This window comes from Anomaloglossus baeobatrachus, chromosome 2 (genome assembly GCF_048569485.1).
Source record: "Anomaloglossus baeobatrachus isolate aAnoBae1 chromosome 2, aAnoBae1.hap1, whole genome shotgun sequence".
NCBI classification, from domain to species: domain Eukaryota; kingdom Metazoa; phylum Chordata; class Amphibia; order Anura; family Aromobatidae; genus Anomaloglossus; species Anomaloglossus baeobatrachus.
In genome coordinates, this window is record NC_134354.1 from 358334248 (window position 1) to 358360495 (window position 26248).

The 26248-nt window shown below is 40.6% G+C and overlaps 4 non-coding genes across 4 annotated transcripts; all 4 read left to right on the top strand.

Moving 5' to 3' along the window:
• Positions 1–3351: 3351 nt before the first annotated feature.
• Positions 3352–3424, top strand: TRNAV-UAC (transfer RNA valine (anticodon UAC)). Its single transcript has one exon. It is a non-coding gene; the product is annotated as a tRNA-Val (tRNA).
• A 1414-nt stretch (positions 3425–4838) lies between these two features.
• On the top strand, positions 4839–4911 carry TRNAV-UAC (transfer RNA valine (anticodon UAC)). The gene has a single exon. It is a non-coding gene; the product is annotated as a tRNA-Val (tRNA).
• Positions 4912–8551: 3640 nt separating this feature from the next.
• Positions 8552–8624, top strand: TRNAV-UAC (transfer RNA valine (anticodon UAC)). Its single transcript has one exon. It is a non-coding gene; the product is annotated as a tRNA-Val (tRNA).
• A 3929-nt stretch (positions 8625–12553) lies between these two features.
• TRNAV-UAC (transfer RNA valine (anticodon UAC)) lies at positions 12554–12626 on the top strand. Its single transcript has one exon. It is a non-coding gene; the product is annotated as a tRNA-Val (tRNA).
• Positions 12627–26248: the final 13622 nt, after the last annotated feature.

Below are 26248 nucleotides of genomic sequence, written 5' to 3' on the forward strand. Positions count from 1 at the left end.
TTAACCAAAAATACTTTCCTTCAGCAATTAAAAGGCCCCGTCAGTCACAATTCTGCTCTGCTAGCCAATACACAGTAACTTACCATCAGGTTTCAAAGTGTAGTGCTCATAACGTCTGCTTAACACGCAGAAGGTCCTAGGTTGAATCCCCAGTAAAACCTATCTGTTCATGGTGTTGAAATAAAACCCTATCAACCTGCAGTATATGATGTTCTTGGCTTTGTTGCCGAATGACCGGATGTTTTAGCTTACATCACCAACAGAGCTACAAATTTGTTTTTTTTCCTCTGGCGGTCAAAACTCGTCTCTAATTGCCATTACTTAGCAAGATTTCAAAGGTTTCATAGTGTAGTGGTCATCACGTCTGCTTCACACGCAGAAGGTCTTGGGTTCAATCCCCAGTGAAACCCATGTGTTCATGGTGTTGTAACAATTCCATATCAACCTGCAATATATAAAGTTCTTGGCTTTGTTGCCGAATAATGGGATGTTTTAGCTTCCATCACCAACAGAGCTACGAATTTGTTTTTTTTCCACCTGGCGGTCAAAACTCGTCTCTAATTGCCATTACTTTGCAGGATTTCAAAGGTTTCATAGTGTAGTGTTCATCACGTCTGCTTCACATGCAGAAGGTCCTGGGTTCAATCCCCAGTGAAACCAATCCGTTTTTGGTGTTGATGTAATTTCCTATTGACTTGTAATATGTGAAATTCTTGGTTTCGTTGCCAAATGACAATACATTTTGGCTTCCATCACCAAGAGAACTTCAATTTTGGGTTTCTTTTTTATTGACCATTTTAGCAGAAAACATAATCCCGTATTATAAAAATCCTATTTGTTTTAAAATATATAGTTCCCATAAATACAAAAGCAAACGACTAAACTATGTAGAAAAAAGTAACACATTCAATGTAAACTTCAATTTAAGCAAAATCCCTTTGTAGGAATAAAACTGGTAAAATATATAATAAAAATTGTAAATGTTTCATTAACCAAAAATACTTTCCTTCAGCAATAAAAAGGCCCCATCAGTCACAATTCTGCTCTGCTATCCAATACACAGTAACTTTCCATCAGGTTTCATAGTGTAGTGCTCATCACGTCTGCTTAACACGCAGAAGGTCCTAGGTTGAATCCCCAGGAAAACAAATCTGTTCATGGTGTTGAAAGAAAACCCTATCAACCCGCAGTATATGATGTTCTTGGCTTTGTTGCCGAATGACGGGATGTTTTGGCTTCCATCACCAACAGAGCTACAAATTTGTTTTTTTTCCCCTGGCGGTCAAAACTCGTCTCTAATTGCCATTTCTTTGCAGAATTCCAAAGGTTTCATAGTGTAGTGGTCATCACGTCTGCTTCACATGCAGAAGGTTCTGGGTTCAATCCCCAGTAAAAACAAACCGTTATCGCTGTTGAAGTAATTTGCTATCAACCTGTAATATATGAAATTCTTGGTTTTGTTGCCAACTGATAATATATTTTGGCTTCCATCACCAAGAGAACTACGATTTTGGGTTTCTTTTTTATTGACCATTTTAGCAGAAAACATAATCCCATATTATAAAAATCCTGTTTGTTTCAAAATATATAGTTCCTTTAAATACAAAAGCAAACAACTAAACTATGTGGAAAAAAGTAACACATTCAATGTAAACTTCCTTTTAAGCAAAATCCCTTTGTAGGAATAAAACTGGTAAAATATGTAATAAAAATTGTAAATGTTTCATTAACAAAAAATACTTTCTAAAGCAATAAAAAGGCCCCGTCAGTCACAATTCTGCTCTGCTAGCCAATACACAGTAGATTTCCATAAGGTTTCATAGAGTAGTGGTCATCACGTCTGCTTAACGCGCAGAAGGTCCTGCGTTCAATCCACAGTAAAACCAATCTGTTCTTGGTGTTGAAATAATACTCAATTAAACTACAATATATGAAGTTCTTGGCTTTGTTGTTGAATGATGGGAAGTAATTTGATATCAACCTGTAACATATGAAATTCTTTCTTTTGTTGCCAACTGATAATATATTTTGGCTTCCATCACCAAGAGAACTACGATTTTGTGTTTCTTTTTTATTGACTATTTTAGCAGAAAACATAATCCCATATTATAAAAATCCTGTTTGCTTCAAAATATATAGTTCCTTTAAATACAAAATCAAACAACTAAACTATGTGGAAAAAAGTAACACATTCAATGTAAACTTCCTTTTAAGCAAAATCCCTTTGTAGGAATAAAATTGGTAAAATATGTAATAAAAATTGTAAATGTTTCATTAACCAAAAATACTTTCCTTCAGCAATAAAAAGGCCCCGTCAGTCACAATTCTGCTCTGCTAGCCAATACACAGTAACTTTCCATCAGGTTTCATAGAGTATTGGTCATCACGTCTGCTTAACACGCAGAAGGTCCTGCGTTCAATCCCCAGTAAAACCAATCTGTTCTTGGTGTTTAAATAATACTCAATTAAACTACAATATATGAAGTTCTTGGCTTTGTTGCCGAATAACGGGATGTTTTAGCTTCCATCACCAACAGAGCTACGAATTTGTTTTTTTTTCCCTAGCGGTCAAAACTCGTCTCTAATTGCCATTATTTTGCAGGATTTCAAAGGTTTCATAGTGTAGTGGTCATCACGTCTGCTTCACACGCAGAAAGTCCTGGGTTCAATCCCCAGTGAAACCAATCTGTTTTTGGTGTTAAAGTAATTTCCTATCGACTTGTAATATGTGAAATTCTTGGTTTTGTTGCCAAATGACAATACATTTTGGCTTCCATCACAAAGAGAACTACGATTTTGGGTTTCTTTTTTATTGACCATTTTAGCAGAAAACATAATCCCATATTATAAAAATCCTATTTGTTTCAAAATATATAGTTCCCATAAATGCAAAAGCAAAAGACCAAACTATGGAGAAAAAAGTAACACATTCAATATAAACTTCAATTTAAGCAAAATCCCTTTGTAGGAATAAAACTGGTAAAATATGTAATAATAATTGTAAATGTTTCATTAACCAAAAATACTTTCCTTCAGCACTAAAAAGGCCCCGTCAGTCACAATTCTGCTCTGCTAGCCAATACACAGTAACTTTCCATCAGGTTTCATAGAGTAGTGGTCATCATTTCTGCTTAACACGCAGAAGGTCCTGAGATCAATCCCCAGTGAAACCAATCTGTTCTTGGTGTTGAAATAATACCCAATTAAACTACAATATATGAAGTTCTTGGCTTTGTTGCCGAATGATGGGATGTTTTGGCTTCCATCACCAACAGAGCTACGAATTTGGTTTTTTTTTTCCCTGGCGGTCAAAACTCGTCTCTAATTGCCATTACTTTGCAGGCTTTCAAAGGTTTCATAGTGTAGTGGAAATCACGTTTGCTTTACACGCAGAAGGCCCTGGGTTCAATCCCCAGTGAAACCCATGTGTTCTTGGTGTTGAAATAATATCCTATCAACCTGCAATCTATAAAGTTCTTGGCTTTGTTGCAGAATAACGGGATGTTTTAGCTTCCATCACCAACAGATCTACAAATTTGTTTTTTTTCCCCTGGCGGTCAAAACTCGCCTGTAATTGCCATTACTTTGCAGGATTTCAAAGGTTTCATAGTGTAGTTTTCATCACGTCTGCTTCACACGCAGAAGGCCACTGGGTTCAATCCCCAGTAAAAACAAGCTGTTTTCGCTGTTGAATTAATATGCTATACACCTGTAATATATGAAATTCTTGGTTTTGTTGCCAACTGATAATATATTTTGGCTTCCATCACCAAAAGAACTACGATTTTGGGTTTCTTATTTATTGACCATTTTAGCAGAAAACATAATCCCATATTATAAAAATCCTGTTTGTTTCAAAATATATAGTTCCTTTAAATACAAAAGCAAACGACTAAACTATGTAGAAAAAAGTAACACATTCAATGTAAACTTCCATTTAAGCAAAATCCCTTTGTAGGAATAAAACTGGTAAAATATGTAATAAAAATTGTAAATGTTTCATTAACCAAAAATACTTTCCTTCAGAAATAAAAAAGGCCCGTCAGTCACACTTCTGCTCTGCTAGCCAATACACAGTAACTTACCATCAGGTTTCAAAGTGTAGTGCTCATAACATCTGCTTAACACGCAGAAGGTCCTAGGTTGAATCCTTAATAAAACCTATCTGTTCATGGTGTTGAAATAAAACCCTATCAACCTGCAGTATATGATGTTCTTGGGTTTGTTGCCGAATGACCGGATGTTTTAGCTTACATCACCAACAGAGCTACAAATTTGTTTTTTTTTCCCCTGGCGGTCAAAACTCGTCTCTAATTGCCATTACTTTGCAGGCTTTCAAAGGTTTCATAGTGTAGTAGAAATCACATCTGCTTTACACGCAGACGGTCCTGGGTTCAATCCCCAGTGAAACCCATGTGTTCTTGGTGTTGAAATAATCCCCTATCAACCTGCAGTATATAAAGTTCTTGGCTTTGTTGCCGAATAACGGGATGTTTTAGCTTCCATCACCAACAGAGCTACGAATTTGTTTTTTTTCCCCTGGCGGTCAAAACTCGACTCTAATTGCCATTACTTTGCAAGATTTCAAAGGTTTCATAGTGTAGTAGAAATTACGTCTGCTTTACACGCAGTAGGTCCTGGGTTCAATCCCCAGTAAAACCAATCTGTTCTTGGTGTTGAAATAATACTCAATTAAACTACAATATATGAAGTTCTTGGCTTTGTTGCCGAATGATGGGATGTTTTGGCTTCCATCCCCAAAAGAGCTACGAATTTGTTTTTTTTTTCCTGGCGGTCAAAACTCGTCTCTAATTGCCATTACTTTGCAGGCATTCAAAGGTTTCATAGTGTAGTGGAAATCACATCTGCTTTACACGCAGAAGGTCCTGGGTTCAATCCCCAGTGAAACCAATCTGTTTTTGGTGTTGAAGTAATTTCCTATCGACTTGTAATATGTGAAATTCTTAGTTTCGTTGCCAAATGACAATACATTTTGGCTTCCATCACAAAGAGAACTACGATTTTGGGTTTCTTTTTTATTGACCATTTTAGCAGAAAACATAATCCCATATTATAAAAATCCTATTTGTTTCAAAATATATAGTTCCCATAAATACAAAAGCAAAAGACCAAACTATGGAGAAAAAAGTAACACATTAAATATAAACTTCAATTTAAGCAAAATCCCTTTCTAGGAATAAAACTGGTAAAATATGTAATAATAATTGTAAATGTTTCATTAACCAAAAATACTTTCCTTCAGCAATAAAAAGGCCCCGTCAGTCACAATTCTGCTCTGCTAGCCAATACACAGTAACTTTTCGTCAGGTTTAATAGTGTAGTGGTCATCACATCTGCTTAACACGCAGAAGGTCCTGTGTTCAATCCCCAGTGAAACCAATCTGTTCTTAGTGTTGAAATAATACGCTATCCAACTACAATATATGAAGTTCTCTGCATTGTTGCCGAATGACGATATGTTTTGGCTTCCATCACAAACAGAACTACAAATTATTTTTTTTTTTTTTCCCCTGGCTGTCAAAACTCATCTCTAATTGCCATTACTTTGCAGGATTTCACAGGTTTCATAGTGGAGTGGTCATCACGTCTACTTCACATGCAGAAGGTTCTGGGTTCAATCCCCAGTAAAAACAAGCCGTTTTCCCTGTTGAAGTAATTTGCTATCAACCTGTAATATATGAAATTCTTGGTTTTGTTGCCAACTGATAATATATTTTGGCTTCCCTCACCAAGAGAACTACGATTTTGGGTTTCTTTTTTATTGACCATTTTAGCAGAAAACATAATCCCATATTATAAAAATCCTGTTTGTTTCAAAATATATAGTTCCTTTAAATACAAAAGCAAACAACTAAACTATGTGGAAAAAAGTAACACATTCAATGTAAACTTCCTTTTAAGCAAAATCCCTTTGTAGGAATAAAACTGGTAAAATATGTAATAAAAATTGTAAATGTTTCATCAACCAAAAATACTTTCCTTCAGCAATAAAAAGGCCCCGTCAGTCACAATTCTGCTCTGCTAGCCAATACACAGTAACTTTCCATCAGGTTTCATAGAGTAGTGGTCATCACGTCTGCTTAACACGCAGAAGGTCCTGCGTTCAATCCCCAGTAAAACCAATCTGTTCTTGTTGTTGAAATAATACTCAATTAAACTACTATATATGAAGTTCTTGGCTTTGTTGCCGAATGATGGGATGTTTTGGCTTCCATCCCCAACAGAGCTACGAATTTGGTTTTTTTTTCCCTGGCGGTCAAAACTCATCTCTAATTGCCATTACTTTGCAGGCTTTCAAAGGTTTCATAGTGTAGTGGAAATCACGTCTGCTAAACACACAGAAGGTCCTGGGTTCACTCCCCAGTGAAACCCATGTATTCTTGGTGTTGAAATAATCCCCTCTCAACCTGCAGTATATAAATTTCTTGGCTTTGTTGCCGAATAACGGGATGTTTTAGCTTCCATCACCAACAGAGCTACGAATTTGTTTTTTTTCCCCTGGCGGTCAAAACTCGTCTCTAATTGCCATTACTTTGCAGGATTTCAAAGGTTTCATAGTGTAGTGGTCATCACGTCTGCTTAACACGCAGACGGTCCTGCGTTCAATCCCCAGTAAAACCAATCTGTTCTTGGTGTTGAAATAATACTCAATTAAACGACAATATATGAAGTTCTTGGCTTTGTTGCCGAATGATGGGATATTTTGGCTTCCATCCCCAACAGAGCTACGAATTTGTTTTTTTTTTTCCCTGGCGGTCAAAACTCGTCTCTAATTGCCATTACTTTGCAGGCTTTCAAAGGTTTCATAGTGTAGTGGAAATCACGTCTGCTTTACACGCAGAAGGTGCTGGGTTCAATCCCCAGTGAAACCCATGTGTTCTTGGTGATGAAATAATCCCCTATCAACCTGCAGTATATAAATTTCTTGGCTTTGTTGCCGAATAACGGGATGTTTTAGCTTCCATCACCAACAGAGCTACGAATTTGTTTTTTTTTCCCTGGCGGTCAAAACTCGTCTCTAATTGCCATTACTTTGCAGGATATCAAAGGTTTCATAGTGTAGTGGTCATCACGTCTGCTTCACACGCAGAAGGTCCTGGGTTCAATCCCCAGTAAAACCAATCTGTTTTTGGTGTTGAAGTAATTTCCTATCGACTTGTAATATGTGAAATTCTTGGTTTCGTTGCCAAATGACAATACATTTTGGCTTCCATCACAAAGAGAACTACGATTTTGGGTTTCTTTTTTATTGACCATTTTAGCAGAAAACATAATCCCATATTATAAAAATCCTATTTGTTTCAAAATATATAGTTCCCATAAATACAAAAGCAAAAGACCAAACTATGGAGAAAAAAGTAACACCTTCAATATAAACTTCAATTTAAGCAAAATCCCTTTGTAGGAATAAAACTGGTAAAATATGTAATAATAATTGTAAATGTTTCATTAACCAAAAATACTTTCCTTCAGCAATAAAAAGGCCCCGTCAGTCACAATTCTGCTCTGCTAGCCAATACACAGTAACTTTTCGTCAGGTTTCATAGTGTACTGGTCATCACGTCTGCTTAACACGCAGAAGGTCCTGGGTTCAATCCCCAGTGAAACCAATCTGTTCTTAGTGTTGAAATAATACGCTATCCAACTACAATATATGAACTTTTCGGCATTGTTGCCGAATGACAGTATGTTTTGGCTTCCATCACAAACAGAACTACAAATTATTTTTTTTTTTTCCCCTGGCTGTCAAAACTCGTCTCTAAATGCCATTACTTTGAAGGATTTCACAGGTTTCATAGTGGAGTGGTCATCACGTCTACTTCACATGCAGAAGGTTCTAGGTTCAATCCCCAGTAAAAACAAGCCGTTTTCGCTGTTGAAGTAATTTGCTATCAACCTGTAATATATGAACTTCTTGGTTTTGTTGCCAACTGATAATATATTTTGGCTTCCCTCACCAAGAGAGCTACGATTTTGGGTTTCTTTTTTATTGACCATTTTAGCAGAAAACATAATCCCATATTATAAAAATCCTGTTTGTTTCAAAATATATAGTTCCTTTAAATACAAAAGCAAACAGCTAAACTATGTGGAAAAAAGTAACACATTCAATGTAAACTTCCTTTTAAGCAAAATCCCTTTGTAGGAATAAAACTGGTAAAATATGTAATAAAAATTGTAAATGTTTCATTAACCAAAAATACTTTCCTTCAGCAATAAAAAGGCCCCGTCAGTCACAATTCTGCTCTGCTAGCCAATACACAGTAACTTTCCATCAGGTTTCATAGAGTAGTGGTCATCACGACTGCTTAACACGCAGACGGTCCTGCGTTCAATCCCCAGTAAAACCAATCTGTTCTTGGTGTTGAAATAATACTCAATTAAACGACAATATATGAAGTTCTTGGCTTTGTTGCCGAATGATGGGATATTTTGGCTTTCATCCCCAACAGAGCTACGAATTTGTTTTTTTTTTTTCCCTGGCGGTCAAAACTCGTCTCTAATTGCCATTACTTTGCAGGCTTTCAAAGGTTTCATAGTGTAGTGGAAATCACGTCTGCTTTACACGCAGAAGGTCCTGGGTTCAATCCCCAGTGAAACCCATGTGTTCTTGGTGATGAAATAATCCCCTATCAACCTGCAGTATATAAATTTCTTGGCTTTGTTGCCGAATAACGGGATGTTTTAGCTTCCATCACCAACAGAGCTACGAATTTGTTTTTTTTTCCCTGGCGGTCAAAACTCGTCTCTAATTGCCATTACTTTGCAGGATATCAAAGGTTTCATAGTGTAGTGGTCATCACGTCTGCTTCACACGCAGAAGTTCCTGGGTTCAATCCCCAGTAAAACCAATCTGTTTTTGGTGTTGAAGTAATTTCCTATCGACTTGTAATATGTGAAATTCTTGGTTTCGTTGCCAAATGACAATACATTTTGGCTTCCATCACAAAGAGAACTACGATTTTGGTTTTTTTTTTTATTGACCATTTTAGCAGAAAACATAATCCCATATTATAAAAATCCTATTTGTTTCAAAATATATAGTTCCCATAAATACAAAAGCAAAAGACCAAACTATGGTTAAAAAAGTAACACCTTCAATATAAACTTCAATTTAAGCAAAATCCCTTTGTAGGAATAAAACTGGTAAAATATGTAATAATAATTGTAAATGTTTCATTAACCAAAAATACTTTCCTTCAGCAATAAAAAGGCCCCGTCAGTCACAATTCTGCTCTGCTAGCCAATACACAGTAACTTATCGTCAGGTTTCATAGTGTAGTGGTCATCACGTCTGCTTAACACGAAGAAGGTCCTGTGTTCAATCCCCAGTGAAAACAATCTGTTCTTAGTGTTGAAATAATACGCTATCCAACTACAATATATGAAGTTCTCGGCTTTGTTGCCGTATGACGGGATGTTTTGGCTTCCATCACAAACAGAACAACAAATTATTTTTTTTTTCCCCTGGCGGTCAAAACTCGTCTCTAAATGCCATTACTTTGCAGAATTTCACAAGTTTCATAGTGGAGTCGTCATCACGTCTACTTCACACTCAGAAGGTCCTGGGTTCAATCCCCAGTAAAAACAAGCCGTTTTTGCTGTTGAAGTAATTTGCTATCAACCTGTAACATATGAAATTCTTTGTTTTGTTGCCAACTGATAATATATTTTGGCTTTTATCACCAAGAGAACTACGATTTTGGGTTTCTTTTTTATTTACCATTTTAGCAGAAAACATAATCCCATATTATAAAAATCCTGTTTGTTTCAAAATATATAGTTCCTTTAAATACAAAAGCAAACAACTAAGCTATGTGGAAAAAAGTAACACATTCAATGTAAACTTCCTTTTAAGCAAATTCCCTTTGTAGGAATAAAACTGGTAAAATATGTAATAAAAATTGTAAATGTTTCATTAACAAAAAATACTTTCCTTCAGCAATAAAAAGGCCCCGTCAGTCACAATTCTGCTCTGCTAGCCAATACACAGTAACTTTCCATAAGGTTTCATAGAGTAGTGGTCATCATGTCTGCTTAACACGCAGCAGGTCCTGCGTTCAATCCCCAGTAAAACCAATCTGTTCTTGGTGTTGAAATAATACTCAATTAAACTACAATATATGAAGTTCTTGGCTTTGTTGCCGAATGATGGGAAGTAATTTGCTATCAACCTGTAACATATGAAATTCTTTCTTTTGTTGCCAACTGATAATATATTTTGGCTTCCATCACCAAGAGAACTACGATTTTGGGTTTCTTTTTTATTGACCATTTTAGCAGAAAACATAATCCCATATTATAAAAATTCTGTTTGTTTCACAATATATAGTTCCTTTAAATACAAAAGCAAACAACTAAACTATGTGGAAAAAAGTAACACATTCAATGTAAACTTCCTTTTAAGCAAAATCCCTTTGTAGGAATAAAACTGGTAAAATATGTAATAAAAATTGTAAATGTTTCATTAACCAAAAATACTTTCCTTCAGCAATAAAAAGGCCCCGTCAGTCACAATTCTGCTCTGCTAGCCAATACACAATAACTTTCCATCAGGTTTCATAGAGTAGTGGTCATCACGTCTGCTTAACACGCAGAAGGTCCTGCGTTCAATCCCCAGTAAAACCAATCTGTTCTTGGTGTTGAAATAATACTCACTTAAACTACAATATATGAAGTTCTTGGCTTTGTTGCCGAATGATGGGATGTTTTGGCTTCCATCCCGAACAGAGCTACGAATTTGTTTTTTTTTCCCTGGCGGTCAAAACTCGTCTCTAATTGCCATTACTTTGCAGGCTTTCAAAGGTTTCATAGTGTAGTGGAAATCACGTCTGCTTCACACGCAGAAGGTCCTGGGTTCAATCCCCAGTGAAACCCATGTGTTCTTGGTGTTGAAATAATCCCCTATCAACCCGCAGTATATAAAGTTCTTGGCTTTGTTGCCGAATAACGGGATGTTTTAGCTTCCATCACCAACAGAGCTACGAATTTGTTTTTTTTCCCCTGGCAGTCAAAACTCGTCTCTAATTGCCATTACTTAGCAGAATTTCAAAGGTTTCATAGTGTAGTGGTCATCACGTCTGCTTCACACGCAGAAGGTCCTGGGTTGAATCCCCAGTGAAACCAATCTGTTTTTGGTTTTGAAATAATTTCCTATCGACTTGTAATATGTGAAATTCTTGGTTTCGTTGCCAAATGACAATACATTTTGGCTTCCATCACAAAGAGAACTACGATTTTGGGTTTCTTTTTTATTGACCATTTTAGCAGAAAACATAATCCCATATTATAAAAATCCTATTTGTTTCAAAATATATAGTTCCCATAAATACAAAAGCAAAAGACCAAACTATGGAGAAAAAAGTAACACATTCAATATAAACTTCAATTTAATCAAAATCACTTTGTAGGAATAAAACTGGTAAAATATGTAATAATAATTGTAAATGTTTCATTAACCAAAAATACTTTCCTTCAGAAATAAAAAGGCCCCGTCAGTCACAATTCTGGTCTGCTAGCCAATACACAGTAACTTATCGTCAGGTTTCATAGTGTAGTGGTCGTCATATCTGCTTAACACGCAGAAGGTCCTGGGCGCAATCCCCAGTGAAACCAATCTGTTCTTAGTGTTGAAAAAATACGCTATCCAACTACAATATATGAAGTTCTCGGCTTTGTTGCCGTATGACGGGATTTTTTGGCTTCCATCACAAACAGAACTACAAATTATTATTTTTTTTCCCCTGGCGGTCAAAACTCGTCTCTAAATGCCATTACTTTGCAGGATTTCACAAGTTTCATAGTGGAGTCGTCATTTCGTCTACTTCACACGCAGAAGGTCCTGGGTTCAATCCCCAGTAAAAACAAGCCGTTTTCGCTGTTGAAGTAATTTGCTATCAACCTGTAACATATGAAATTCTTTGTTTTGTTGCCAACTGATAATATATTTTGGCTTTTATTACCAAGAGAACTACGATTTTGGGTTTCTTTTTTATTGACCATTTTAGCAGAAAACATAATCCCATATTATAAAAATTCTGTTTGTTTCAAAATATATAGTTCCTTTAAATACAAAAGCAAACAACTAAAACATGTGGAAAAAAGTAACACATTCAATGTAAACTTCCTTTTAAGTAAAATTTCTTTGTAGGAATAAAACTGGTAAAATATGTAATAAAAATTGTAAATGTTTCATTAACAAAAAATACTTTCTTCAGCAATAAAAAGGCAACGTCAGTCACAATTCTGCTCTGCTAGCCAATAGACAGTAACTTTCCATCAGGTTTCATAGAGTAGTGGTCATCACGTCTGCTTAACGCGCAGAAGGTCCTGCGTTCAGTACCCAGTAAAACCAATCTGTTCTTGGTGTTGAAATAATACTCAATTAAACTACAATATATGAAGTTCTTGGCTTTGTTGCCGAATGATGGGATGTTTTGGCTTCCATCCCGAACAGAGCTACGAATTTGGTTTTTTTTTCCCTGGCGGTCAAAACTCGTCTCTAATTGCCATTACTTTGCAGGCTTTCAAAGGTTTCATAGTGTAGTGGAAATCACGTCTGCTTTACACGCAGAAGGTCCTGGGTTCAATCCCCAGTGAAACCCATGTGTTCTTGGTGTTGAAATAATCCCCTATCAACCTGCAGTATATAAAGTTCTCGGCTTTGTTGCTGAATAACGGGATGTTTTAGCTTCCATCACCAACAGAGCTACGAATTTGTTTTTTTTCCCCTGGCAGTCAAAACTCGTCTCTAATTGCCATTACTTTGCAGAATTTCAAAGGTTTCATAGTGTAGTGGTCATCACGTCTGCTAAACACGCAGAAGGTCCTGGGTTCAATCCCCAGTGAAACCAATCTGTTTTTGGTGTTGAAGTAATTTCCTATCGACTTGTAATATGTGAAATTCTTGGTTTCGTTGCCAAATGACAATACATTTTGGCTTCCATCACAAAGAGAACTACGATTTTGGGTTTCTTTTTTATTGACCATTTTAGCAGAAAACATAATCCCATGTTATAAAAATCCTATTTGTTTCAAAATATATAGTTCCCATAAATGCAAAAGCAAAAGACCAAACTATGGAGAAAAAAGTAACACATTCAATATAAACTTCAATTTAAGCAAAATCCCTTTCTAGGAATAAAACTGGTAAAATATGTAATAATAATTGTAAATGTTTCATTAACCAAAAATACTTTCCTTCAGCAATAAAAAGGCCCCGTCAGTCACAATTCTGCTCTGCTAGCCAATACACAGTAACTTTTCGTCAGGTTTCATAGTGTAGTGGTCATCACGTCTGCTTAACACACAGAAGGTCCTGGGTTTAATCCCCAGTGAAACCAATCTGTTCTTAGTGTTGAAATAATACGCTATCCAACTACAATATATGAAGCTCTCGGATTTGTTGCCGAATGACGGGATGTTTTGGCTTCCATCACAAACAGAACTACAAATTTTTTTTTTTTTTCCCCTGGCGGTCAAAACTCGTCTCTAAATGCCATTACTTTGCAGGATTTCACAGATTTTATAGTGGAGTCGTCATCTCGTCTACTTCACACGCAGAAGGTCCTGGGTTCAATCCCTAGTAAAATCAAGCCGTTTTCACTGTTGAAGTAATTTGCTATCAACCTGTAACATATGAAATTCTTTGTTTTGTTGCCAACTGATAATATATTTTGGCTTCCATCACCAAGAGAACTACGATTTTGGGTTTCTTTTTTATTGACCATTTTAGCAGAAAACATAATCCCATATTATAAAAATCCTGTTTGTTTCAAAATATATAGTTCCTTTAAATACAAAAGCAAACAACTAAACTATGTGGAAAAAAGTAACACATTCAATGTAAACTTCCTTTTAAGCAAAATCCCTTTGTAGGAATAAAACTGGTAAAATATGTAATAAAAATTGTAAATGTTTCATTAACCAAAAATACTTTCCTTCAGCAATAAAAAGGCCCCGTCAGTCACAATTCTGCTCTGCTAGCCAATACACAGTAACTTTCCATCAGGTTTCATAGAGTAGTGGTCATCACGTCTGTTTAACACGCGGAAGGTCCTGCGTTCAATCCCCAGTAAAACCAATCTGTTCATGGTGTTGAAATAATACTCAATTAAACTACAATATATGAAGTTCTTGGTTTTATTGCTGAATGATGGGATGTTTTGGCTTCCATCCCCAACAGAGCTACGAATTTGTTTTTTTTTTCCCTGGCGGTCAAAACTCGTCTCTAATTGCCATTACTTTGCAGGCTTTCAAAGGTTTCATAGTGTAGTGGAAATCACGTCTGCTTCACACGCAGAAGGTCTTGGGTTCAATCCCCAGTGAAACCAATCTGTTTTTGGTGTTGAAGTAATTTCCTATCGACTTGTAATATGTGAAATTCTTGGTTTCGTTGCCAAATGACAATACATTTTGGCTTCCATCACAAAGAGAACTACGATTTTGGGTTTCTTTTTTATTGACCATTTTAGCAGAAAACATAATCCCATATTATAAAAATCCTATTTGTTTCAAAATATATAGTTCCCAAAAATACAAAAGCAAAAGACCAAACTATGGAGAAAAAAGTAACACATTCAATATAAACTTCAATTTAAGCAAAATCCCTTTGTAGGAATAAAACTGGTAAAATATGTAATAATAATTGTAAATGTTTCATTAACCAAAAATACTTTCCTTCAGCAATAAAAAGGCCCCGTCAGTCACAATTCTGCTCTGCTAGCCAATACACAGTAAATTTCCATCAGGTTTCATAGAGAAGTGGTCATCACGTCTGCTTAACACGCAAAAGGTCCTGGGTTCAATCCCCAGTGAAACCAATCTGTTCTTAGTGTTGAAATAATACGCTATCCAACTCCAATATATGAAGTTCTCGGCTTTGTTGCCGAATGACGGGATGTTTTGGCTTCCATCACAAACAGAACTACAAATTATTTTTTTTTTCCCCTGGCGGTCAAAACTCGTCTCTAATAGAGTTGAGCGCGGTTCGTGGTTCGTGGTTCTCCAGTTCTAGGCTCGAGTGATTTTGGGGCATGTTCTAGATCGAACTAGAACTCGAGCTTTTTGCAAAAGCTCGATAGTTCTAGAAACGTTCGAGAACGGTTCTAGCAGCAAAAAAACAGCTAAATCCTAGCTTGGTTTCTGCTGTAATAGTGTAAGTCACTCTGTGAATCACACTATTATGACATTTCAGTGTATAGTGTGCGTGAACAGCGCCTTCAGATCACTGCTGTTTCTATAATGGCGATCGCCATTTTTTTTTTTTTTTCTTGTCTTCCTTCCCTAAGCGCGCGCGTCTTGTGGGGCGGGCCAGCATGTCAGCCAATCCCAGACACACACACAGCTAAGTGGACTTTGAGCCAGAGAAGCAACGGCATGTGTGATAGGATGTCCATGTCACATGTCCCTGCATTATAAAACCGGACATTTTCTTCCAGGACGCCATTATCTGCCTTCTGCGTCTTTGGTGACAGACATCACTGTCGCAGCTCCATCCTCCTGAGTCCTATCGCCGATACAGCTGTATGCGCTGCATACACAGCGTTAGACAGCTTAGGGAGAGCACTTCATAGCAGTCCTTTTAAGAACTCAAACCAGCAGGGTCAGAGAGCCATAGGTGACAGGTCCCGAAAACAGAGACAGCGTCTGTGTAGCCAAGGTCAGGGATTTCCTCCCTGCATTTCACCATTAGGAGGGAATAGAAAGGCAGGCTTCCATTCCTCTACTCAGAGCACCACAATCCTGCCACTGTACCCTCCTGTCCTCTGCACACTCCAACTCATTATAACTAAGCCATTATACTAGCAAACACTCAGTGTACCTAGTGGCATCCTAAACGTGGCTATTGGACTTTGCTATAGTCCCACTAGTGCAAAGACATTTGCAGAGCACGTCTGCCTGCATTGCACACTCCAACTTTTTTAAACTAAGCAATTTTACTAGCAAACACTCAGTGTACCTAGTGGCATCCTATACGTGGCTATTGGACTTTGCTATAGTCCCACTAGTGCAAAGACATTTGCAGAGCACGTCTGCCTGCATTGCACACTCCAACTTTTTTAAACTAAGCCATTATACTAGCAAACACTCAGTGTACCTAGTGGCATCCTAAACGTGGCTATTGGACTTTGCTATAGTCCCACTAGTGCAAAGACATTTGCAGAGCACGTCTGCCTGCATTGCACACTCCAACTTTTTTAAACTAAGCCATTATACTAGCAAACACTCAGTGTACCTAGTGGCATCCTAAACGTGGCTATTGGACTTTGCTATAGTCCCACTAGTGCAAAGACATTTGCAGAGCACGTCTGCCTACATTGCACACTCCAACTTTTTTAAATTCAGCCATTATACTAGCAAACACTCAGTGTACCTACTGGCATCCTAAACGTGGCTATTGTACTTTTGTCTATTCACAGTATTGGAACGTTATTTGCAGCACGTCTGCCTGCATTGCACACTCAAACTTTTTTAAACTCAGCCATTATACTAGCAAACACTCAGTGTACCTAGTGGCATCCTAAACGTGGCTATTGGACTTTTGTCTATTCACACTATTGGAACGATATTTGCAGCACGTCTGCCTGCATTGCACACTCAAACTTTTTTAAATTCAGCCATTATACTAGCAAACACTCAGTGTACCTACTGGCATCCTAAACGTGGCTATTGTACTTTTGTCTATTCACACTATTGGAACGATATTTGCAGCACGTCTGCCTGCATTGCACACTCAAACTTTTTTAAACTCAGCCATTATACTAGCAAACACTCAGTGTACCTAGTGGCATCCTAAACGTGGCTATTGGACTTTTGTCTATTCACACTATTGGAACGATATTTGCAGCACGTCTGCCTGCATTGCACACTCAAACTTTTTTAAATTCAGCCATTATACTAGCAAACACTCAGTGTACCTACTGGCATCCTAAATGTGGCTATTGTACTTTTGTCTATTCACACTATTGGAACGATATTTGCAGCACGTCTGCCTGCATTGCACACTCAAACTTTTTTAAACTCAGCCATTATACTAGCAAACACTCAGTGTACCTAGTGGCATCCTAAACGTGGCTATTGGACTTTTGTCTATTCACACTATTGGAACGATATTTGCAGCACATCTGCCTGCATTGCACACTCAAACTTTTTTAAATTCAGCCATTATACTAGCAAACACTCAGTGTACCTACTGGCATCCTAAACGTGGCTATTGTACTTTTGTCTATTCACACTATTGGAACGATATTTGCAGCACGTCTGCCTGCATTGCACACTCAAACTTTTTTAAACTCAGCCATTATACTAGCAAACACTTAGTGTACCTACTGGAATCCTAAACGTGGCTATTGTACTTTTGTCTATTCACACTATTGGAACGATATTTGCAGCACGTCTGCCTGCATTGCACACTCCAACTTTTTTAAATTCAGCCATTATACTAGCAAACACTCAGTGTACCTACTGGCATCCTAAACGTGGCTATTGTACTTTTGTCTATTCACACTATTGGAACGATATTTGCAGCACGTCTGCCTGCATTGCACACTCAAACTTTTTTAAACTCAGCCATTATACTAGCAAACACTCAGTGTACCTAGTGGCATCCTAAACGTGGCTATTGGACTTTTGTCTATTCACACTATTGGAACGATATTTGCAGCACGTCTGCCTGCATTGCACACTCAAACTTTTTTAAATTCAGCCATTATACTAGCAAACACTCAGTGTACCTACTGGCATCCTAAACGTGGCTATTGTACTTTTGTCTATTCACACTATTGGAACGATATTTGCAGCACGTCTGCCTGCATTGCACACTCAAACGTTTTTAAATTCAGCCATTATACTAGCAAACACTCAGTGTACCTACTGGCATCCTAAACGTGGCTATTGTACTTTTGTCTATTCACACTATTGGAACGATATTTGCAGCACGTCTGCCTGCATTGCACACTCAAACTTTTTTAAACTCAGCCATTATACTAGCAAACACTCAGTGTACCTACTGGCATCCTAAACGTGGCTATTGTACTTTTGTCTATTCACACTATTGGAACGATATTTGCAGCACGTCTGCCTGCATTGCACACTCAAACTTTTTTAAATTCAGCCATTATACTAGCAAACACTCAGTGTACCTACTGGCATCCTAAACGTGGCTATTGGACTTTTGTCTATTCACACTACTGCAAATCTATGTGCAGCACCTCTGCATGACAACCTCCTGCTCTGTTTTTAATAAGCTATAATGATAGCACAAAATACTGCCATTTAGTGGCATCATAGAACTGGCTGTTGTATTCCATTAGTGCCCCACTGGTGACAAGCTATTTCTAGCACCTCTACATCACACCCTCATGCACATTTTGCTACGCTAATGTTATAGCAAACTCATGGAATTCATTGCTGCATTTCATAATTCGGAGGGATAGAAAGTCAGGCTTCCTTTAGCTTTTCCTTCTGTTCATAGACAGCATCTCCAAGAGCAATTTCCCCTCCACGTCTAAGTGTGGAGAGGTAGCTAGTGCGCATGCGTGTGCCGATGTACCCCAGCTGCAGCATAATTACAGTGTTTTGCGTAGTGAGTATGCTCAGCCTGACTGTGTTATTCCTGACGCTAAGTCTTCTTTTCGGGATACAGCGCATGCTCCCACACTAAGTGTGAAAAGCCTCTTTGCACAGGTGCTTGCATTCCGTGCCGGGTCTAAGTCCTGTTTTGTGCCTAGACACCATGCTAAAGCTGATAGTCTTTTTTCAGAGACTGTATTTCATGCTACTGAGCATGCTCAGGCACTTCCTGCATCAGAGACTAGGTCCGGTAATGAACTCTTTGGCCCTGGCCCTGATGTGGGGGTCCCATATAGACCACAGGGCATCAGTTGTCCTCCCAAATGGCTTGCAGAGGCCCACACCTATGACTTGTCACCGCATTATTGATGGTCAGACGATGACTGGTGAGGTGTTTGGGTCATGGCAGCCATGAGGTCATCATTGAAGTTGCGTTTCCAAATAGGACGCTAGTTATGCCACTCATGACGTGTCACTCTACTTTTGTCTCCAGGAGGTGCATTGTGGTTCACCCTGGTTTGGGGCGGACCCAGGTTATAAAAGGGGCTGGAGCCAACAAGGAGGTGCGCAGTCTTCTATTATGCTCCGAAAGAGCACACCTCCATGTGTTGAACCCATTGCGGCTTTAGGCCAGAGGTAGGCAGGGATAGGGTGGTGGATGCAGGCCACCACCACAGTTGGTAACGCAGAACGGTTAAGACCAGCTCCTGTCCTACCAGTCCTGCTTGTGCAGCCCAGTGGCATTAGCAGGCCTGCTGCTGCTGATGCGCCTGCTGTCCACAGGTGTGGCCCCTACGCACACGGTCAGCGTACTCAATGGCCCCTGTGTTGTTAACAGGGAGTTCCTGGGCTGGGTGGGCATGTGGACCCTGTGACGCTAACAGGGCTCACAGTCTCCAGATCCGAATGGCGTCTAACTCGTTTCAGGCTACTATTAGTTTCATAGCCACACAGCTCTGTATCCTCCACCAAACCTTCCAGTTGCCAACCTCTCCTTTTCCAACTGGGAGCACGGTGGACACTGACTGCTGATGGGGATATATACCTTTCTCTTTCTTTTCTTATTAATTTTCGTTATATAGCGGTCACAGATTATATACCACTTTATCCAAATCTGCCAGTCCCACTGTAACAGATGGTGTTTCTTCAGCAAATGTTACAGTTGCTTAACCACCAAATCCACGGACCAAAACTTTTTTCCCCTTTCCAACACACCTGTTCCCCTTTCCAACAGCATCTGTCCTTTTTAAACTCATTTTGGGATATGACCAAAAGTGCAACTGTGCAGGGACACCGTACTCAACGCCATCTCAGCACAGCAGCCATCCCTCGGTCCCTCCGATGTGGACAAGTAAAAGACCATTTCCTCCTATCCATGACAAAGCGTTGAGATTCACTCTGTGCAGCACTGGTGTTTAGTGGAAAAGTAGATCTAAGATTGCGTACCACATTCTGCAGATACTCCTGTATACGTGCGTCCATTTCTATGGCAGGAATTAGTTCGCCAAATTTTGTCTTGTACCGGGGATCTAACAGTGTGGCAACCCAGTATTCAGGATTACTTCAAATTCATACAATCCGAGGGTCATGTAGGTAGTGCAGCAAGAAGGCGCTCATGTGTCTTGTGCATCCAGGAGGATCAAGTCCTTAGTGTGTTGGTGGCAGAGAGGTGAGAATCGTGCATCCTTCCTCTGCCCTCTCCCCACAACCTCGCACAACCGAAATGTGAGCAAGCTCTCACTCATCTGCTGAGTCTTCCTTGCCCATCGCCAGTTCGTCCTCCATTTCTTCATGGGCTCCTGCACTTTCATCAACACTTTTTGCTGATACTATGCGCCCTTGTTAATCCCTCTCCCTCACCATGACTGCCGCATAGGTGCCGCTGACCATCTGGACCTCGTAGATCTTGTTATCCCTTCCGCATATGACTCCTCCTGTACTTCCTCCCCTTCCTCTTGTCCCAACACCTGACTCCGAATAATTATTACAGTGTGCTCCATCATGTAGATGACCAGAATTGTCACGCTGAGAATGACATTGCCAGTGCAAAACATCTTCGTCGACATTTGTGAACTGTGTAGCAGGGTGCATAGGTCCTTGATCTGACACCACTCCAGCAGCGTGATCTGAACCACCTCTTGATCAAGTTATCCCAGGATATATGTCATACCGTATTTCAGCAGGGCTCTGCGGTGCTGCCACACACGCTGCAACATGTGCAGATTCCAATTCCTGCGTGTCGGAACATCGCATTTCCGGCGTTTAACTGCCAGACCCTAAGACTTCCGGAGTGATGAAAGTTGTTGAGCTGCTGTGTGCGCACGATGGAAGTGAGCACATAGCGAGCGTGCCCGCTGCACAAGGCCATGTAGGCCGTGATGGTGTTTTAAAAATTGCTGGAGAATTCGGTTCAACACGTGAGCCATACAAGGCACGTGTGTCACATTGCCCTGAGGATGGCCCGCAGCCAGGTTTGCATCATTGCCGCACACGGCTGTTAAGTCACCAACGGAGTCCGCTCCGTCAATTTGTACTCCGGTCGCCAGGTGACAACGTGTTCCTTTCATGAATAGTGCTGATGATGGGAGAGGAGTCGATGCCAGCGGCGCAGGTGGACGCAGGTTATGCTCACCCACTGGGCTGCATTACCTTGACAGATGCAGAATCTCTGGCTGAATGTAGCTGGTGGGTATCTCACAGATGAAATACCATCATTCAGCTACAACCAATGGGAAGACACCACACCCTTTTTTATGCCCATCCTGTCTGCAGACCACTGCCAGACATAGCTATGAACCTCTGGTTAATTTTACCCCCAGTTCAGTTTTAGGATTTTGTGTGCTTGTTACCTGACTACTTTTCCTGCTTGCTGTTTATGTACCTTGTTGGCCGATCCGCATTTCACCTCTGCTTGTTTTCTGATTAAGTCCTGGCCGTCCCATTGTGTTCCTGTTCCTCAATTAATGTTTTGACCCTGCCTGACTACTATTCTCTGGAATAGCGGTGTGACTCACATTTGCCATACATTTCAAAGTAAAACTTTGACCGCCTGATGGCATTGAGCTCTGCTGCCAGCATAGTAAGGAGGTGTGTGGTAGTCCTTGTGCGCAGTTGCAAGGAAGGGTGGCCTGACCACACAGGGTTTGCGCCAAGGTGGAGGACCCACACGAGGTTGAAGAGGCTGAAGCAGTGTATTAACTTCTACATACAGAAGAAGGATTGAAACAACTCGTGGGGACGGCAAGACTTGTACAGCAGACCCTTCTCCATCTCTCACCATAGTTTGCCAGTGCCCAGTCAGTGACATGTAATGACCCTGTCTATGCTTACTGGTCCAAGTATCTGTGTTGAAATGCACCCTGTCGCACACAGAGTTTCTCAAGGAAGTGGTGATGTTGTGTGCGACATGCTGGTGTAGCGCGGGCATGCTTTTCTTGGAGAAGCAGTGGTGATTGGGCATCTGGTACTGGGGCACAGCGACAGACATAAGGTCTGTAAAATCCTGTGTGTCCACTAGGCGTAAAGGCAGCATTTCGGTAGCCAACAGCTTACAGAGGGATAGAGTCAACCACTTAGCTTTGTCATGGGTCGCAGTAAGTGGCCTTTTATTTGACCACATCTGAGGGACAGAGATCTGGCTGCTGTCTGTAGACGGTGTTGAGTAGGGTGTCCCTGGAAAAATGCAGGTTTGTGAGGAAAGTGCAGGCGGAGACATGATGTTGCCTTCCTCCAACGTTGGTGCTATCGATGTTTGAGAGAGCTGTACACAATCACTTGTTTCCCCTTCCAAACCAACTGACGATCTACCAAGCAAACTGCCTGTTGCGGTTACAGTGGTGGAAGTTGTGGGTGGAAAAACAGGTGTGACAGCTGTCCCCACAGTCCTAGAAGATGACGAGCGCGCGGATGCACTGGAAGGGGCAGGCGGTGGATGGTTGGCTCCGCTAGGCCGCATTGCAGCACGGTGAGCTTCCCACCAGGCCATATGATATTTATTCATGTGACGATTCATGGAAGAAGTTGTCAAACTGCTGAGGTTTTGACCTCTAGTAAGATAACCATGCCAAATGTTACAGATCACATAATTTGGGCGATCTTTTTTTATGTCAAAAAAGGACCAGGATAGGCAAGGCTTAGAGGCCATGCGACCTGTTGATCCACCCCGAATAATGCTCAGAGGCAGAGTGGTGGCTGAGGATGCAGTTGTAGACGTGCTACCAGTGCTCCGACTGTGTCCAGGAAGGCACAAGGTTACTTCGACGTCGGTTGCATCCTCCTCCACCGCCTCTGTTGACCTCCTCGAGTGTCTGACTGTGGGTTGACAGTAGGTGGGATCTAGAACTTCATCATCAATTGTTGTGTTTGCACTCCCCTCCCCCTCAGACCGAGCATCTTCTTGCCCTGACCGAATATTTAAGTTGTCATCCCAATCGGGTATCTGTGTCTCATCTTCATCAGTATGTTCCTCATTGTCTATAACCACAGTTGTTGGAAAGGCAGCATTTTGGTAGCCAACAGTTTGCAGATGATGAAAGTCAACCTCCAAGCCATGTCATGACCTTCTAAAAGCATGTAAAACACAGCGAGGGGACTCCAACCACAGTCTCCCTCGTTTCCACTAACTGGGCCACACACACCCCACTTGACTGGCATCGGTTGAGCCCCCTTTTGAAAAAGAAAAAGATGCTTTGCATGAAGCACTCTCAAAAATACGCGTGCCTTTCCCGTCCCCTGGCTGACCCAGGGGAAGAAAAGTCCTCTGAGAGCCATGACTTGTTCATCTTGGTTCTTTTAGAGACACAGCGAGGGGACTCCAACCACAGTCTCCCTCGTTTCCACTAACTGGGCCACACACACCCCACTTGACTGGCATCGGTTGACCCCCCCTTTTGAAAAAGAAAAAGATGCTTTGCATGAAGCACTCTCAAAAATACGCGTGCCTTTCCCGTCCCCTGGCTGACCCAGGGGAAGAAAAGTCCTCTGAGAGCCATGACTTGTTCATCTTGGTTCTTTTAGAGACACAGCAAGGGGACTCCAACCACAGTCTCCCTCGTTTCCACTAACTGGGCAACACACACCCCACTTGACTGGCATCGGTTGACCCCCCCTTTTGAAAAAGAAAAAGATGCTTTGCATGAAGCACTCTCAAAAATACGCGTGCCTTTCCCGTCCCCTGGCTGACCCAGGGGAAAAAAAGTCCTCTGAGAGCCATGACTTGTTCATCTTGGTTCTTTTAGAGACACAGCGTGGGGACTCCAACCACAGTCTCCCTCGTTTCCACTAACTGGGCCACACACACCCCACTTGACTGGCATCGGTTGAGCCCCCTTTTGAAAAAGAAAAAGATGCTTTGCATGAAGCACTCTCAAAAATACGCGTGCCTTTCCCGTCCCCTGGCTGACCCAGGGGAAGAAAAGTCCTCTGAGAGCCATGACTTGTTCATCTTGGTTCTTTTAGAGACACAGCGAGGGGACTCCAACCACAGTCTCCCTCGTTTCCACTAACTGGGCCACACACACCCCACTTGACTGGCATCGGTTGAGCCCCCTTTTGAAAAAGAAAAAGATGCTTTGCATGAAGCACTCTCAAAAATACGCGTGCCTTTCCCGTCCCCTGGCTGACCCAGGGGAAGAAAAGTCCTCTGAGAGCCATGACTTGTTCATCTTGGTTCTTTTAGAGACACAGCGAGGGGACTCCAACCACAGTCTCCCTCGTTTCCACTAACTGGGCCACACACACCCCACTTGACTGGCATCGGTTGACCCCCCCTTTTGAAAAAAAAAAAGATGCTTTGCATGAAGCACTCTCAAAAATACGCGTGCCTTTCCCGTCCCCTGGCTGACCCAGGGGAAGAAAAGTCCTCTGAGAGCCATGACTTGTTCATCTTGGTTCTTTTAGAGACACAGCGAGGGGACTCCAACCACAATCTCCCTCGTTTCCACTAACTGGGCCACACACACCCCACTTGTCTGGCATCGGTTGACCCCCCCTTTTGAAAAAGAAAAAGATGCTTTGCATGAAGCACTCTCAAAAATACGCGTGCCTTTCCCGTCCCCTGGCTGACCCAGGGGAAGAAAAGTCCTCTGAGAGCCATGACTTGTTCATCTTGGTTCTTTTAGAGACACAGCGAGGGGACTCCAACCACAGTCTCCCTCGTTTCCACTAATTGGGCCACACACACCCCACTTGACTGGCATCAGTTGATCTCCTATAGAATGTAAGCCCGCAAGGGTAGGGCCCTCTTCCCTCTGTACTAGTCTGTCTACTGTAACTTGTATATGTATTTTGTATGTAACCCCCTTCTCATGTACAGCACCATGGAATTAATGGTGCTCTATAAATAAATAATAATAATAATAATCCCCCTTTTCAAAATGAAAAAGATGCTTTGCATGAAGCACTCTCAAAAATACGCGTGCCTTTCCCGTCCCCTGGCTGACCCAGGGGAAGAAAAGTCCTCTGAGAGCCATGTCCACATTGTCAGTGGACAGACATGTGTGCTTATCTGCCAGCAGACCCCCAGCAGCACTGAAGACAGGTTCCGAGAGAACGCTGGCTGCAGGACACGACAAGATCCCCAAGGCGTACGTGGCGAGCTCAGGCAATTTATCAAGATTGGAAGCCTAAAATGAGCAGGGCTCAAGTTGCACAATAATGGAATCGATGCTTCCTTGCATATACTCATATATCTGTGTGTCCTCCTCTTTTTCCTTGTCCTGCTCTTTTGTTTTCACATGAGTATATGTCCTTGTCACTTTCCCATGTGTTGTGAAATGTTTGTCACCTTTTGGACACCTTTGAGGGTGTTTTCTAGGTGTTTTTCTGTGTTTGTGATTGCCTGCCATTGTTTCCTATGCAGTTCGAGTTCGGTTCGTCAAACGTTCGACGAACCTAGCTCGAACGGGACCTCCGTTCGGCGAACCGACCTCGAGCCGAACCGGGACCGGTTCGCTCATCTCTAGTCCTGGGTTCAATCCCCAGTGAAACCCATGTGTTCTTGGTGTTGAAATAATCCCCTATCAACCTGCAGTATATAAAGTTCTTGTCTTTGTTGCCGAATAACGGGATGTTTTAGCTTCCATCACCAACAGAGCTACGAATTTGTTTTTTTTCCCCTGGCGGTCAAAACTCGTCTCTAATTGCCATTACTTTGCAGGATTTCAAAGGTTTCATATTGTAGTGGTCATCACGTCTGCTTCACACGCAGAAGGTCCTGGGTTCAATCCCCAGTGAAACCTTTCTGTTTTTGGTGTTGAAGTAATTTCCTATCGACTTGTAATATGTGAAATTCTTGGTTTCGTTGCCAAATGACAATACATTTTGGCTTCCATCACAAAGAGAACTACGATTTTGGGTTTCTTTTTTATTGACCATTTTAGCAGAAAACATAATCCCATATTATAAAAATCCTATTTGTTTCAAAATATATAGTTCCCATAAATACAAAAGCAAAAGACCAAACTATGGAGAAAAAAGTAACACATTCAATATAAACTTCAATTTAAGCAAAATCCCTTTGTAGGAATAAAACTGGTAAAATATGTAATAATAATTGTAAATGTTTCATTAACCAAAAATACTTTCCTTCAGCAATAAAAAGGCCCCGTCAGTCACAATTCTGCTCTGCTAGCCAATACACAGTAACATTTTGTCA